Source organism: Babylonia areolata, chromosome 5 (genome assembly GCF_041734735.1).
Source record: "Babylonia areolata isolate BAREFJ2019XMU chromosome 5, ASM4173473v1, whole genome shotgun sequence".
NCBI classification, from domain to species: Eukaryota; Metazoa; Mollusca; class Gastropoda; order Neogastropoda; family Buccinidae; genus Babylonia; species Babylonia areolata.
This window is the reverse complement of record NC_134880.1, coordinates 30,116,785-30,129,284: the sequence shown is the minus strand read 5'-3', so window position 1 is coordinate 30,129,284 and position 12,500 is coordinate 30,116,785.

The window sequence follows — 12,500 nt, the reverse complement described above, 5'->3', positions numbered from 1 at the left end:
GGACATGTACATCCACTTTCAGGTCATGTTGCATCACACACCGTGACGAAGAAGCCAGGGGTATAATAAATATGATTAAAGAGTGTACTAGTGGAAGAGTACGAGCCGTAGATTAACCCAAGTGCTGTTCAGCTAGGTCTTAATGCACAGTTAATCTTTTTGTTTTTTCACACTTTTTTCCGATTTTTTTTCTCTTTTTTTCGGGGTCGTGGGGGGCGGGGGGGGCGGGGGGTGGTCGACGGACGGGGAAAGAAGTTTTTGGTTTATTTTAATTCCCCAAAATGAAAAAAGGACACTGCTAATGTACAGATAGACCCAAAATTCATTTTGAAAAAGCGCACTACCACAGTAGAAATATTTATTTTTTAAAAAACCCAGAAAGTTACTTTTTTATGTAAGCAACAACAAAAAAACCTAAAAAAAAGAGTCAGGCAGTACTTCCAAGAGACAGTGTGATGTGGCCAGAGCCAGTTATGTCCAGTGATCTTCATAAGAGGGAATCGACACAGAGAATGGGGAGTACTGCGCAACAGTAATGAGCTGTACTACTTACTGAACGCGATTAATTGAGGCAAATATGGACACACCCCTTGTTGGTACTCCTTTATACACACACACACACACACACACACACACACACACACACACCCCTTACCTCCCTACCCCCATCCTCATTTGTTGGTTTGTTGTTGTTGTTGTTTTGGGGAGAGCAAGACAAGAAGGGAACAGCGTCACAGAAATGGATGCAATAACATCACAGATTCCTTTTACAGGAAGAAAGAAGGTAAACAGGCCAGTAGAAGTCTGCACATATCAGAACTTTGACAACACTGAAACCAGTCTTTCCGATCTGTATATGAATATTATTTGAATATAATTTATGGCATATAATAAGAGAGAGGAAAGATGGAAATCCCGATAAATAAAACGTGGTTGTTCCGTTAAAAACCCAAGGTACACAATAACGGTCGGGGCGGGGGAATGGGGGACCCGGGGGGGCGAGGGGGGGGGGGTTGAGGGGGTTAGGAGGGGGGAGGTATGGAGACCACTGACAGATGGGGCGCTGTCCGATAATGGTCACTGTCTCTGATGCTGCTGCTGCTGCCGCTGCTTTTTCCACCTTCATCCCCTTCAGCCGTAGCCCCAGAGATGGATGAGGTTGGAATCTGGGGAGTTGGGGTGAGCGGCGAAGCACCGCTCTTCACAAGGAGGATGACGGATGGCGCGGTGTGTACTGTGTGCACAGGGCGGGGACAGATTTTCCCCTTGCTTGCTTTTTACACTGATTCCAGACTGTCGGGGGAAGGAGGGCGTGTGTGGAGGGGAAAGGTGCGGGGGACGTGGGGGGGGGGGTTGTTGGTTTGCGCTTGTGTGTTTTCTGCTTGTGATATCGTTCTTTTAATCGGTTTTAATCTGAAAACTTGTTTTACCTCGCTTGGCTGTTTGTCTGCCTGTGTATTTGCTTGTTGCAACGCTCGAAATGAATTTCTCTACCGAAGACTATCCATTCTACACACACACACACACACACACACACACACACACACACACGCACGCACCATCACCACCACCAACACCACCCCCCACACACACGCACGTGCGTTGAATGCTCGGACACCCTTCGTGTTGCACGCCACGCGTCCCTCACCACCACACAGAACAGTGGAACAGTTGCACCTGAAGACAGGGGAAAGGGTGCTGCTGCACTGCGCTGACGTGCTCTCCCGGGGATGGCAGCCAGAATCTCACACACAGGTATCTGTCGTGACACGAAAAGATATATCTCTCTGTATCTCTCTGTCTCTGTCTCTATCTTTGTCTGTGTGTGTGTGTGTGTGTGTGTGTGTGTGTGTGTGTGTGTGCGTGTGTGTGTGTGTGCGTGTGTGTGTGTGTGTGTGTGTGTTAAATCTTCAAACCTGCAAACTTAATGCAAATGTAAACTACGGGCCCATTTTAAACCAGTTAGACTGGTAGCGTCTATATTGTCTGGTTTGAAAGAAGGTTGCCATTGTGCTGCTTTCTTTGCAGTTGATAATAGTAAGAAGACGGGGAAGAAGAAGAACGACAATAAAAAGAATAATGATAATGATAATAATAGTCTGAAAAATAATAATAATGATAATAGTATTAATAATGATAATGTGGTTGCTTACTGCGCCGTTCCCAACTTTAAAGAGCAGGCTCACCGCGCTTTACAGTAAAACAACAACAGCAACAAAAACATATGTTTAATATTTTAAAGATATGATAATAAAGATAAGATAAAAACGATTTGCCTTCCACATATCATTAACAGTATAAAAAATAGTACATCACGCGCGCATGCGCGCACACACACACGCACACGCACACAAACACACACACACACACACACACACACACACACGATTAACAAATCTATATAAAAGCTAAAAACACACACAAAATCAAGAGAGATAAACAAACAAAAATTAAGATTGAGATGAACTACACATTACACACATAAATTCATCTACTCGAGTAAAATCAAACATCACTGACACTACACATAAAAGTAACCAGTTTTGAAGAAAGCTGTAAACGTACGAAGTTATAATGCAATAACACTTCCCCACTCAGTCTACACAACGTGTATACAAACAATATCTATCGTACACATCATTACTCATGATCATAGCAGGGAAAGCACTCGAAATCAAAGTAAATTATGAATACGTAGCAACATGGATACAAAAGACTAAGGACCGTAAAACAATGGTCTTGGTATATGATTGGACTCATTCCTGTGTGCATTTGTCACATGAAGAGAGAGGTGTCCGTTGTTCGTTTTACTGTTGAAATAGATATGTCTTGAATGCTTTTTTGAACGTTCGTTTTGATCGGATGTTGTGAATGTTAAGTGGCAATGAGTTCCATTGCCTGGATGCTGTGAAAGAAAAAGCGCGTTCTCTAAATATGTTTGTGTGGGTATACATAGAATTAGTTGATCTATAGACGAACGAAGTGGCCGAGAAGGCGAGTAGACACACAAGATCGGAAATATAGTCTGGTAAAGAATATGAGAAGAAATCATAGCAAAAGGTTCCAAGTAGAGGCGTGGCTTGGTTTCTACGCTTTGAGGTTACCGGCCGCAGTGTTTGCCTGGCTCCTCTCCTCGCTCGCTCAACAAAATGTCGGACTGACGCCGTGCTCAAGACATGCGATCGTGGCGAACTAAATCAAACCAAGATTGTTTTCTTTTGCTGATGCTCGGAAAGAATTGAAGCGTGAATTCGAAGGAGAAGACAGTGGTGAACATTTATAGGACGATTTGATAGAAAATAAAGGGAGCAATCAAGAGAGCGGCCAAGATACGACTATCAGTGAGTGATGCCGGCTGTTCAGCTTTAGCAGGCGACAGAAGTCACCCGAATTTTCAGCACGACGCAGTGTGGCACTCAGCCAACGTGGTCTGATGAGAACTGGATAAGTGACCATGTGATAGGGGTGCAGAGGAGGGGGGTGGAGACTGAGGGGGCCGGCGTGGCCTCACATCCATATTATCACTTGGAGAAGTCACAATGCATCTATCTCTATTTCTTTTTCAATTTTGTTATATCGTGGTTGTTCTAGTATGATTTTGTGTGTGCAGATATCCGTTTATCCAGAAAATGATGTTTTAGTGCAAATTACCTGACTAATGTGTGTAATGAACAAGTTGAAAATGTGACAAAAAACAAAACACTGATTTCAAAATGACAGTATGTCACTAAAATGTATAAAATGGGAAAACATCATGTGTTTTGTATTCTTTATTCATTTAGCTTCCTGAAAATATATACTTTTATGGGTCTTTCTCCAAAAACAAAGAGCACAATTTTTTTTTAATTTATACCCGTTTTTTGTGGAAAAAAGCGCTGGCAAATAGATTTCACTTAAATCTTGTTTTCCTGGCAGCGAAAGGGTTCTTAATTATTTGGCTGTTGTTTGTTTGTTATCAGTGAAGGAACGGTGGCTGATGTTATTACATGTTTGTCTTTTTTTTGTTTTTTGTTTTCAAACGCCAGAAATTCTAAAAACGATTCATATCTTTCAACCCATTGCTACTATTCCGTGTATTTTAAACATGTAATATCGGGGGACAAAGATGGAAATGCTGCTAAATAAATGATGCGGCTACTTTGTTGATCCTCAAGACTCAAGGCAACGGGTGTTTTAACAACAACAAAAAGTGAGAGATGGAGTGCTGTCTGGAAATGGTCAGTGTCTCTGATGCCTCTGTTGCTGTTGTATTTGTTGTTGTTGTTTTGTTTTTCACCTACACCCCCCAAACCCCTCACCCCCACCCCCCTGACCATCAGCCGTGCCCCCGTTGATGGATGAGGTTGAAATGGTGGACGTTGAGACGGGGTTACGACGCACTGTGTTTTACACAGTTAATGATGGATGGCATTGCATGCTGTGTGTGCACAGTGCCAGGTTGGTTTCCCGCTTGTTTGTTTTGTACCTTGATTCCAGGCGGGGGTCTCAAGGGGGGTATTTATTCGTTTATTGATTGAATGATTTGGTGCTTACTCGTTTCCTGTTTTGCTTCGTATCATCTATTTGTTTATTTATGCATTCATCATTCATTCATTCATTTATTTCTTTATTTATTCGTAATTATTTATTTATTTATTTATCTTATTATAAGCTATCCTTTGCATTAGTTTATGTACCTTCTATCAAAAATGGCAACGAATGACGATGGAGTAGCAGAAATTAAGACAACAATTTCCAATGCCAGACAAGTTTTTGTATCACTCTTGGGCTATATCTAGAACACAGGCACTATCAGCACCAGATCCGACTGGATACTCTTGTACGGACTGGAATCATGGGAAGTCAGCAAGAGCGTCAGTGATAAACTTGAAACATGCCACGACTGTTGACCACGCAGAATTCTGATTGTTTTTCTTCCAAACACCCTCTCAAACACTGAACTCCAGATATCAACACTGCGATCAAGAGAAGATGGCGGCACTGGATGTGGTACATCTGTAGAATACTGCTGGGCGCAGTTCCATTAGTGGCACTTGGATGGACACCACACGGATAAAGAGTGCTGGGAAGACCAATGGTAACGTGGCACTGAAAGGTTGACAGAGAACTGAAAGAGACCGGCTATATGGGAGTAAAGCTAGCTGATACTGCAGTAGGCAGCACTGCGGGTAGTGGGTGGCGGCCTTATGCGCCACGGGGCATATGACATGAAGATGATTTACTACCGTTTGGGGAAAATGGTTATCGTGCTCTTACTCGCCTTACTCTGATGAATTATCGCTTTGTTTGTTTGTGTTGTTTTCTTTTGTTCCAGCCTTCGAAATAAATCACGTTGGGGACTGTTTTAGCGTTTCACATTCTCTGTGTGCCTCTCTGTCTCTCCCTGTGTCTCTTGCTCTGTCTGTCCCCACCCCTCTCTCCTCCAACCTCCTCTCTCTCTCTCTCTCTCTCTCTCTCTCTCTCTCTCTCTATTGCATGCAGTGACATATATAATGTAGTATTGTGTAGTGTAGACCCTGTTTCAGGGCGGGGACTGGATGAAAAAAAAGCGCGCCAGTGCTTATCTATTATCCTCGATAATAAAGAATTTGTCTTGTCTTCTCTCTCTCTCTCTCTCTCTCTCTCTCTCTCTCTCTCTCTCTCTCTCTCTCTCTCTCTCTCTCTCTCTCTCTCTGATGTATGTGATCTACATGTTTACCTTTTTGTTGTTGTTGGAAGGATGGGTGGAGAGCAGGGATGAGCAGGGATTTTTTGTTTTTGTTTTGTTTTTGTTTGGCTTTTTTTTCCTTCCCTATTGTGTGTGAAGTATTGGCTTTTGTGCATGCATTTTTCTTACTCCCCCGCCCCCACGCCCCACGCCCACCCAGAGGGCCGGATGTAAAAAAAAAAGCAATTGTGCTTATTCCCTAACCCTCGTGAAATAAATTTTCGTTCGTTCGTTCGTTCGTTCTCTCTCTCTCTCTCTCTCTCTCTCTCTCTCTCTCTCTCTCTCTCTCTCTCTCTCTCTCTCTCTCTCTTTCTGCAGCCTCCCAGTCCTATACCCTGGTTCACTCTCCATCTCCTGAGTCCTGCAGGACACACCACAGCAGCAGCAGGGTCAGCAGTGACAGGAGCACTGACCTGCACATCAACACGGGGCAGGATGCTGGACAGCTGAGGCAGGGGACGCAAATCGTACAAATCATGCCAAATTTCCATTCGACTCGGTGAAAATCAATTCTGGCAAAGTGTACCCCCACATCCCCCACCCCTGCTCCCCAATGCCCCACCTCGCACCCTGTCTCCCACCACACCCCGCCCCCACCCTTAGCCGCTCATCCACCCCCCTTCTGCTGTCCCAACACTGCTCCTCCTCCCCCTGTTTCCCACACTGACCCAGATCTTTTCCGTGCCTCCATCCCCCACCCCCACCACACCCTCTTTTTTTCTGAGCTGTTTTTTTTTTTTTTTTTTTTTTTTTTTCGATCGAATGACTCGTTCTTCAGCAAGAATGGAAATAGTCATACATTCATATCAGTTTCCACGCGCTAAGATGTGATGACAAATCATTTGGAACGACGAAGTCTGAATTTGTTGACTGTGCTACGCGATTATTCCTTCAGATAAGAGCGGATACTATTTCATTCCGCAAACAGTTCCCTGAGTGGGAAAGAATGGACACAAAAGGATCGATCTTCTGGAGTGGCACCGTAAATCTAAAAAGGCAATTCTGAGTATTCCCAAAACAAGTGTTTCTCAGCGAGTGGTTGTGTGTGTGTGTGTGTGTGTGTGTGTGTGTGTGTGTGTGTCTGTGTGTGTGTGTGCGTGCGTGCGTGCGTTCTTGTGTCTGTGTGTGTGCGTGTTTGCGCGCGTGCGTGTGTGTACGGGGTGGGCAGCAACAAATCCAGTCATGATTTTAAACATTAAAAGTTATATAGACATATTTCTAGGAAAGAATATCCAGCGCTCATATTGGTGATTGGTGATCATATTGAGGCTACAGCAATTAGTTGCTTGATATATTCAGGTTTTATGCTCCAGCATCACTATCAAATAAAACACGAACTGTGCATACTTACCATTAAAAAGACACACACACACACACACACACACACACACACACACACACACACACACACTAAGTTTGGGGAGTGGAGGGGGGATTAAGGGAAATAGTTTAGGCCTCACTGCTGTTTCGGTTGTCAGTATATCTGTGTGAGTGAGTGAATAAAGTTTGGTATTGTGTATAAATTCTTGGTGTTGGCTGCATTTAATTGAGCGTGCAATAACAACAACACCAAAAAACTGAAATACATATCAGTGGCCGCTCCCTGTCTATAGAAAAACAACAACAAAACTAGCATTCTTCACTTCTCCAACCTGACACACATCAAGAGCTCATGAGAAAAAAAAACATAAAGGGAGATTAAATCCCTGGAACTAGAACGTAGTTCCAGACCTCCTGGTCGGACACGGACCCAGGAAACGTAGTGGCACTGGAGGCCCCAAACCAAAATATTTTTCAGTGCACCTAAATATCTATTACAAAAGATTCAAAGTGTAGACTGTAAGGCTATCAAAATTGCCCTCGGAGTGCCCTCTCATGCATCCAATCAGGAAACATACAAAACAGCCGGAATTCTTCCCTTAAATGAACATCGTGAGTTGGCAACAGCAAAATTCGCTGTGAGGTACACTTCAATGACAAAAAAATTCATTGCTGATGAACTGACAGTAAGATCAGACATTGACTTTCCTAAAGGAGCTAAATCCATTCCATCACAAGAAACAGTTGCAACTTACATTTCAAATCTGTTAAAAGAATCTGATGTTAACATGAAAGAGTTAGCTGCAAAACCACATCATTCTCCTGTTCCTTTTTGGGAAATGTTGAAAGCGGATTTAGATATCACTTATTCTGAAACAAAAAAGGAAGAAAACATCAATATCACGACAAGTACTGCCAGAATTCATATAACAGAAAAATATCAGAATCATCTCCATGTATTTACAGATGGATCTGTTCTTGATGACAAAAACGCTGGTGCGGCTTTCTATATTCCTGCCTTTAAAGTTGAAAAATCTGACTTTATTGGAAAACACCTTTCCATATTCACAGCTGAGCTAATTGCTATTATACAAGCTCTGAACTACTTAGTGAGCCATCAAATAGTTATCTCGAAAATAGCATTCTTTGTTGATTCCAAATCAGTACTTTATGCTCTAGAATTATTCAGCATTGAAACAAGACCTGACTTAGTTATTGAGGCAAATCATTTGGTACATTGTTTAAGGATTAAAGGGACTGAGGTCAGTTTTTGTTGGGTGCCTTCTCATGTGGGCATTCTTGGCAATGAAACTGTTGATAAAGCAGCTAAAAGAGGAGCACAAGATTCAGAAAAATCGACAAAAATACATGTCCGTCTCTCCGTAAAAGAGGCATACACTTTGTTAGAAAAATCAGCATGGGGTCGATTTCATAACCGATGGAAGTTAAAGTTTTTAAACCATAAAGGAACATTATTCCCCGAGAATATTATTAAAGAAAAGATACCGAATCCATCAGCTTGCTATACAAGATTAGTAACCTCTACTTTCTTCCGTATAAAACTTGATGCGCTGAAGATAAAGTATAGTAAAAATGTTACATGCATCTGTGGTAAGCAGTTCAGCTTGCATCATTGTTTGTTTCACTGCCAGCAGTTACGTGCCTTCTTGCCCAAGTATTTCAAAGAGAATAACTACTCTGCAGATGATTTTTGTAAAGTTATTTCTGACGAGATTCTTATGGTCGAATTTTCACAGGCATTAGTTCATAGCCCTATTTCTACATTCCTTTAATGCACTTCAGAATTGTGTTAATGGTTTCTGATTATTATAATTATTATTATTGAAGTGTTACTGTTAAATGTAATTGCATGTTAGTTATACCACCTTCCTCCCCCCATGCCCCCCCCTCCCCTTTTTTTTAACGTCTAATATCACTGATAGTGAAAAGACGCTAAACTAAAGAACAAACGAACACACACACACACACACACACACACACACACACACACACACACACACACATATATATATATATATATATATATATATATATATATATATGTGTGTGTGTGTGTGTGTGTATATATATATATATATATATATATATATATATATATATATCATTGTGATATTTCTATTATTATCTACAACTGGTTTTATTATCATCAGTGATATTTCAATTCTCTCTCTCTCTCTCTCTCTCTCTCTCTCTTCGTTGACTACAGATCTGGCAGGGCTGGCATGATCACGTTCAGAACAGCCAGCTGAAAATAGGATGTTTAAAGTGACAAATAGTGTGGAACCATATACTGAAATTGCAATGATCAGATATGTTAAATGTGCTCTGACTAAATTAAGATTTGGCGTAACAGACATTGCCTGCCATCGGTTTAGATTTAGCGAAAGAAGAGTTGATAAAGTAGTGTCGTTTAAGTCATGATTCAGAAGAAGATGAAATTCATTTTCTGTTTAGCTGTCCTGCCCTTCATGACATTCGACTCGGTTTTAAGTTCTATAGTAGCCCATGTCGCTTTAGATCGAATTTGCTCGTGTTATCTAGAAATGAAATTGTTTTACGTGATGTAGCGTTCTACATTTACTATACGTTGACACGATTACGTAGACTATAACTTAAATCATAGTATTAATATGAATTTTCATGACAGAATTGTATCATGAACAAATATTAAACACTGTTTTATAGTAATTTTGGTTGTGCGTTTTCTACATGATTTCCACTTTAGTTAGGGTCTTAGGCCTAAATCTGAAAAACATTTCACATTCTCTCTCTCTCTCTCTCTCTCTCTCTCTCTCTCTCCTTTTAGATATGTGACTGATTTTCTGTCTGTGGTGTGAATGACGTTTATTTCAGTGGTTTGCTTTTTTGTGTGCGTTTTTCTTTCTCTTCATTCTCTGCCTTGAGGGTGAGTTGCACAGATTAATTCTGTCACTTTTGTCCCTTTTCCCTTACCCTCTTTGATACGTTTCCGTCTTGTTCCCATTGGTTTCCCTCTCCTGTTCTCTCCTGGTTCCCTCCACGTCTCCCTCCTCCTCACGTTGCTGCCCTCTCCGCCTCAACAGTCACACAGAAAGCAAACCACGAGCGATAAATCATGGGTTATCTTCTATCCATAGACCTTCCATACCTTTTCAGTCATAAGCCATGCAAACTTTCTCTCTCTTTCGTTGTGTGTGTGTGTGTGTGTGTGTGTGTGTGTGTGTGTGTGTGTGATTATGTAATACGCGTAGTCTCTGAATCTGTTTTATATTATTGTGCGCTAAATCATTATTTTTGTTCTTCTTTCTTTTCTAAATTATTGCGCGCGCGCGCGTGTGTGTGTGTGTGATGTTTATTGTAAAGCGCTTTGAGCTCTCTTTAAGGGAGGAAAGCGCTCAACAAATGTCCATTATTATTATTATTATTATCATTATTATTCAGTCTGTGAAGAGTCATTGGAGCACCGTACAGAACTGTTCACTGGACTCTCCCAGGTCTGTCAGTTATGTGTCAAAAGCCTGTGTCTGTGAAAATGGTTTTCCTATCCATTCTGCAGTCTTGTTTGTCCGTCCCCACCTCCCTCCCACCTTTCTATGATTTCCAAATTTTTAAAATACTGCTCCTCTTGCTCTCATTTCCCACACCCACCCATTTCTTTTCCATGGTTCTATTCTTTCTGGACAAGATGCTTTTGGTTACATAGAATCACATGTTCGAAATACGGAATAAGATCAATCGATGGAAGATGTTCTTTTTGAAAAAAACACAAAAAACTTTCATGTTTGATTTTGACTGTTAGATAAGCAAATTCTTCATTATTTGTGTGCCACTCTTGTTGTTGTCGTAGCCATTATCATTATCATTATTACTATTATTATAAGTGTCTTCGTCTTTTCAATGGCAAGAAATAATATATTCAATTAAAATCGGCAGACTGCCAGTTACATTTTTTACTCTCCTGTCATAGCTATTGTTTGGAAGGTGCAGCATGTCACAATCATCAAAAACTCGTTCACTTACCAACCCACGAATTGCCAATTATATATATATATATATATATATATATATATATATATATATATATATATATATATATATATATATATATATATATATATATATATATATATATGCCGACACATATATACATATTCATTAATTTATGTAATGGACTAGGGTCAGCTAGAATTCGTGTGATTTGTTGATTTTAGAATTACAGCTGACTTCGGGAAACATAAACGGATTTGTTCTAGTTTTCTGAAGCTCATCTGAACAATCCGTGGTTGGGATGTTCACGTGTTTCTCTCTCTCTCTCTCTCTCTCTCTCTCTCTCTGAGCCACCACCCCTGTCCCCCTCACACCGGTTCTCTCACAGCCTCCTACGTCACATGGACCCCCCCGGCACGGGTCAGAAGTGACAGGAGCCATGGCCTTCCAATCAACGAGTGGTGCGCCATTGGACAGCTGAGGCAGGGGACGCAAATCGTACAAATCACGCGACGTTAGCCTTCAGCTTCCGAAAATCAATTTTGGCAAAACATTTTCTCTAACCCTCCTTTCCCCCTTCCTCCTTCACCGCACCACACCCCCGCTGCCCCTGTTTCATTCTCGTTTTCCAACTCACACTCCCTCTCACCCATTTCTTCTCCCCTTTCTTCCATTCATACTTTTGTTCTTGCTGATTTTTGCTGCTCTAATCAAAGCACACATTCCCAGCAAAGAGAGATTGGACAGAATCACACACCTTAGCTACCTTGAATTTCACTTGCCGCTAATCACGCGTTAGGACACCGGAGGAAATTATGGTGCGTTCTGTTTTATATTTTTGTCAAAAAGACTGTTTTACAACAGCTTCGTGTGTCGTTTAGATATATGTCCACAGATAGTATATCTATGAAAAGTTTCCACTGTAGTTCTTGTTTTTGTTGGTTCGTGTTCTTTATTGTTTGGTGGGTTTTGTTGTTGTTGTTGTTGTTGTTGTTTTTTAATCTAACAAGAGATAATATACTGTCGCCAATCAATCACACCCAGTAACTATCACATGTACTCAAAAGGGGTGAGCCACTGGTTACGTTCTTCTTCACTCTCCGACAATACCCCGACAGTTGATATAATTATTTTCTCCGATGCACTTTCATTTAAAAATCAAACTCAGTTCATCTGCTTCAGTAACAAATGACATACCGAAATTTACCAGGCTGGAGGCCCATTCTGTCTGAGGACTGGTGTTGAGAGTGGTGTTTCAGGTACAGGATATGGACTTGGGGGAACGTCAATGAACCTGTTCCAGTTCTGTGAAGCACCCTTGCACAACCCCTGTCTAATCAAGCGCCTCAAACCCCTCTCTGTCTCTCTAGTTTGGTTTCGCTTTCTCTTTCTCTCTCTTACGTAAGTAGCACACACACACACACACACACACACACACACACACACACACACGCACGCACGCACGCACCCACGCACGCACACACAC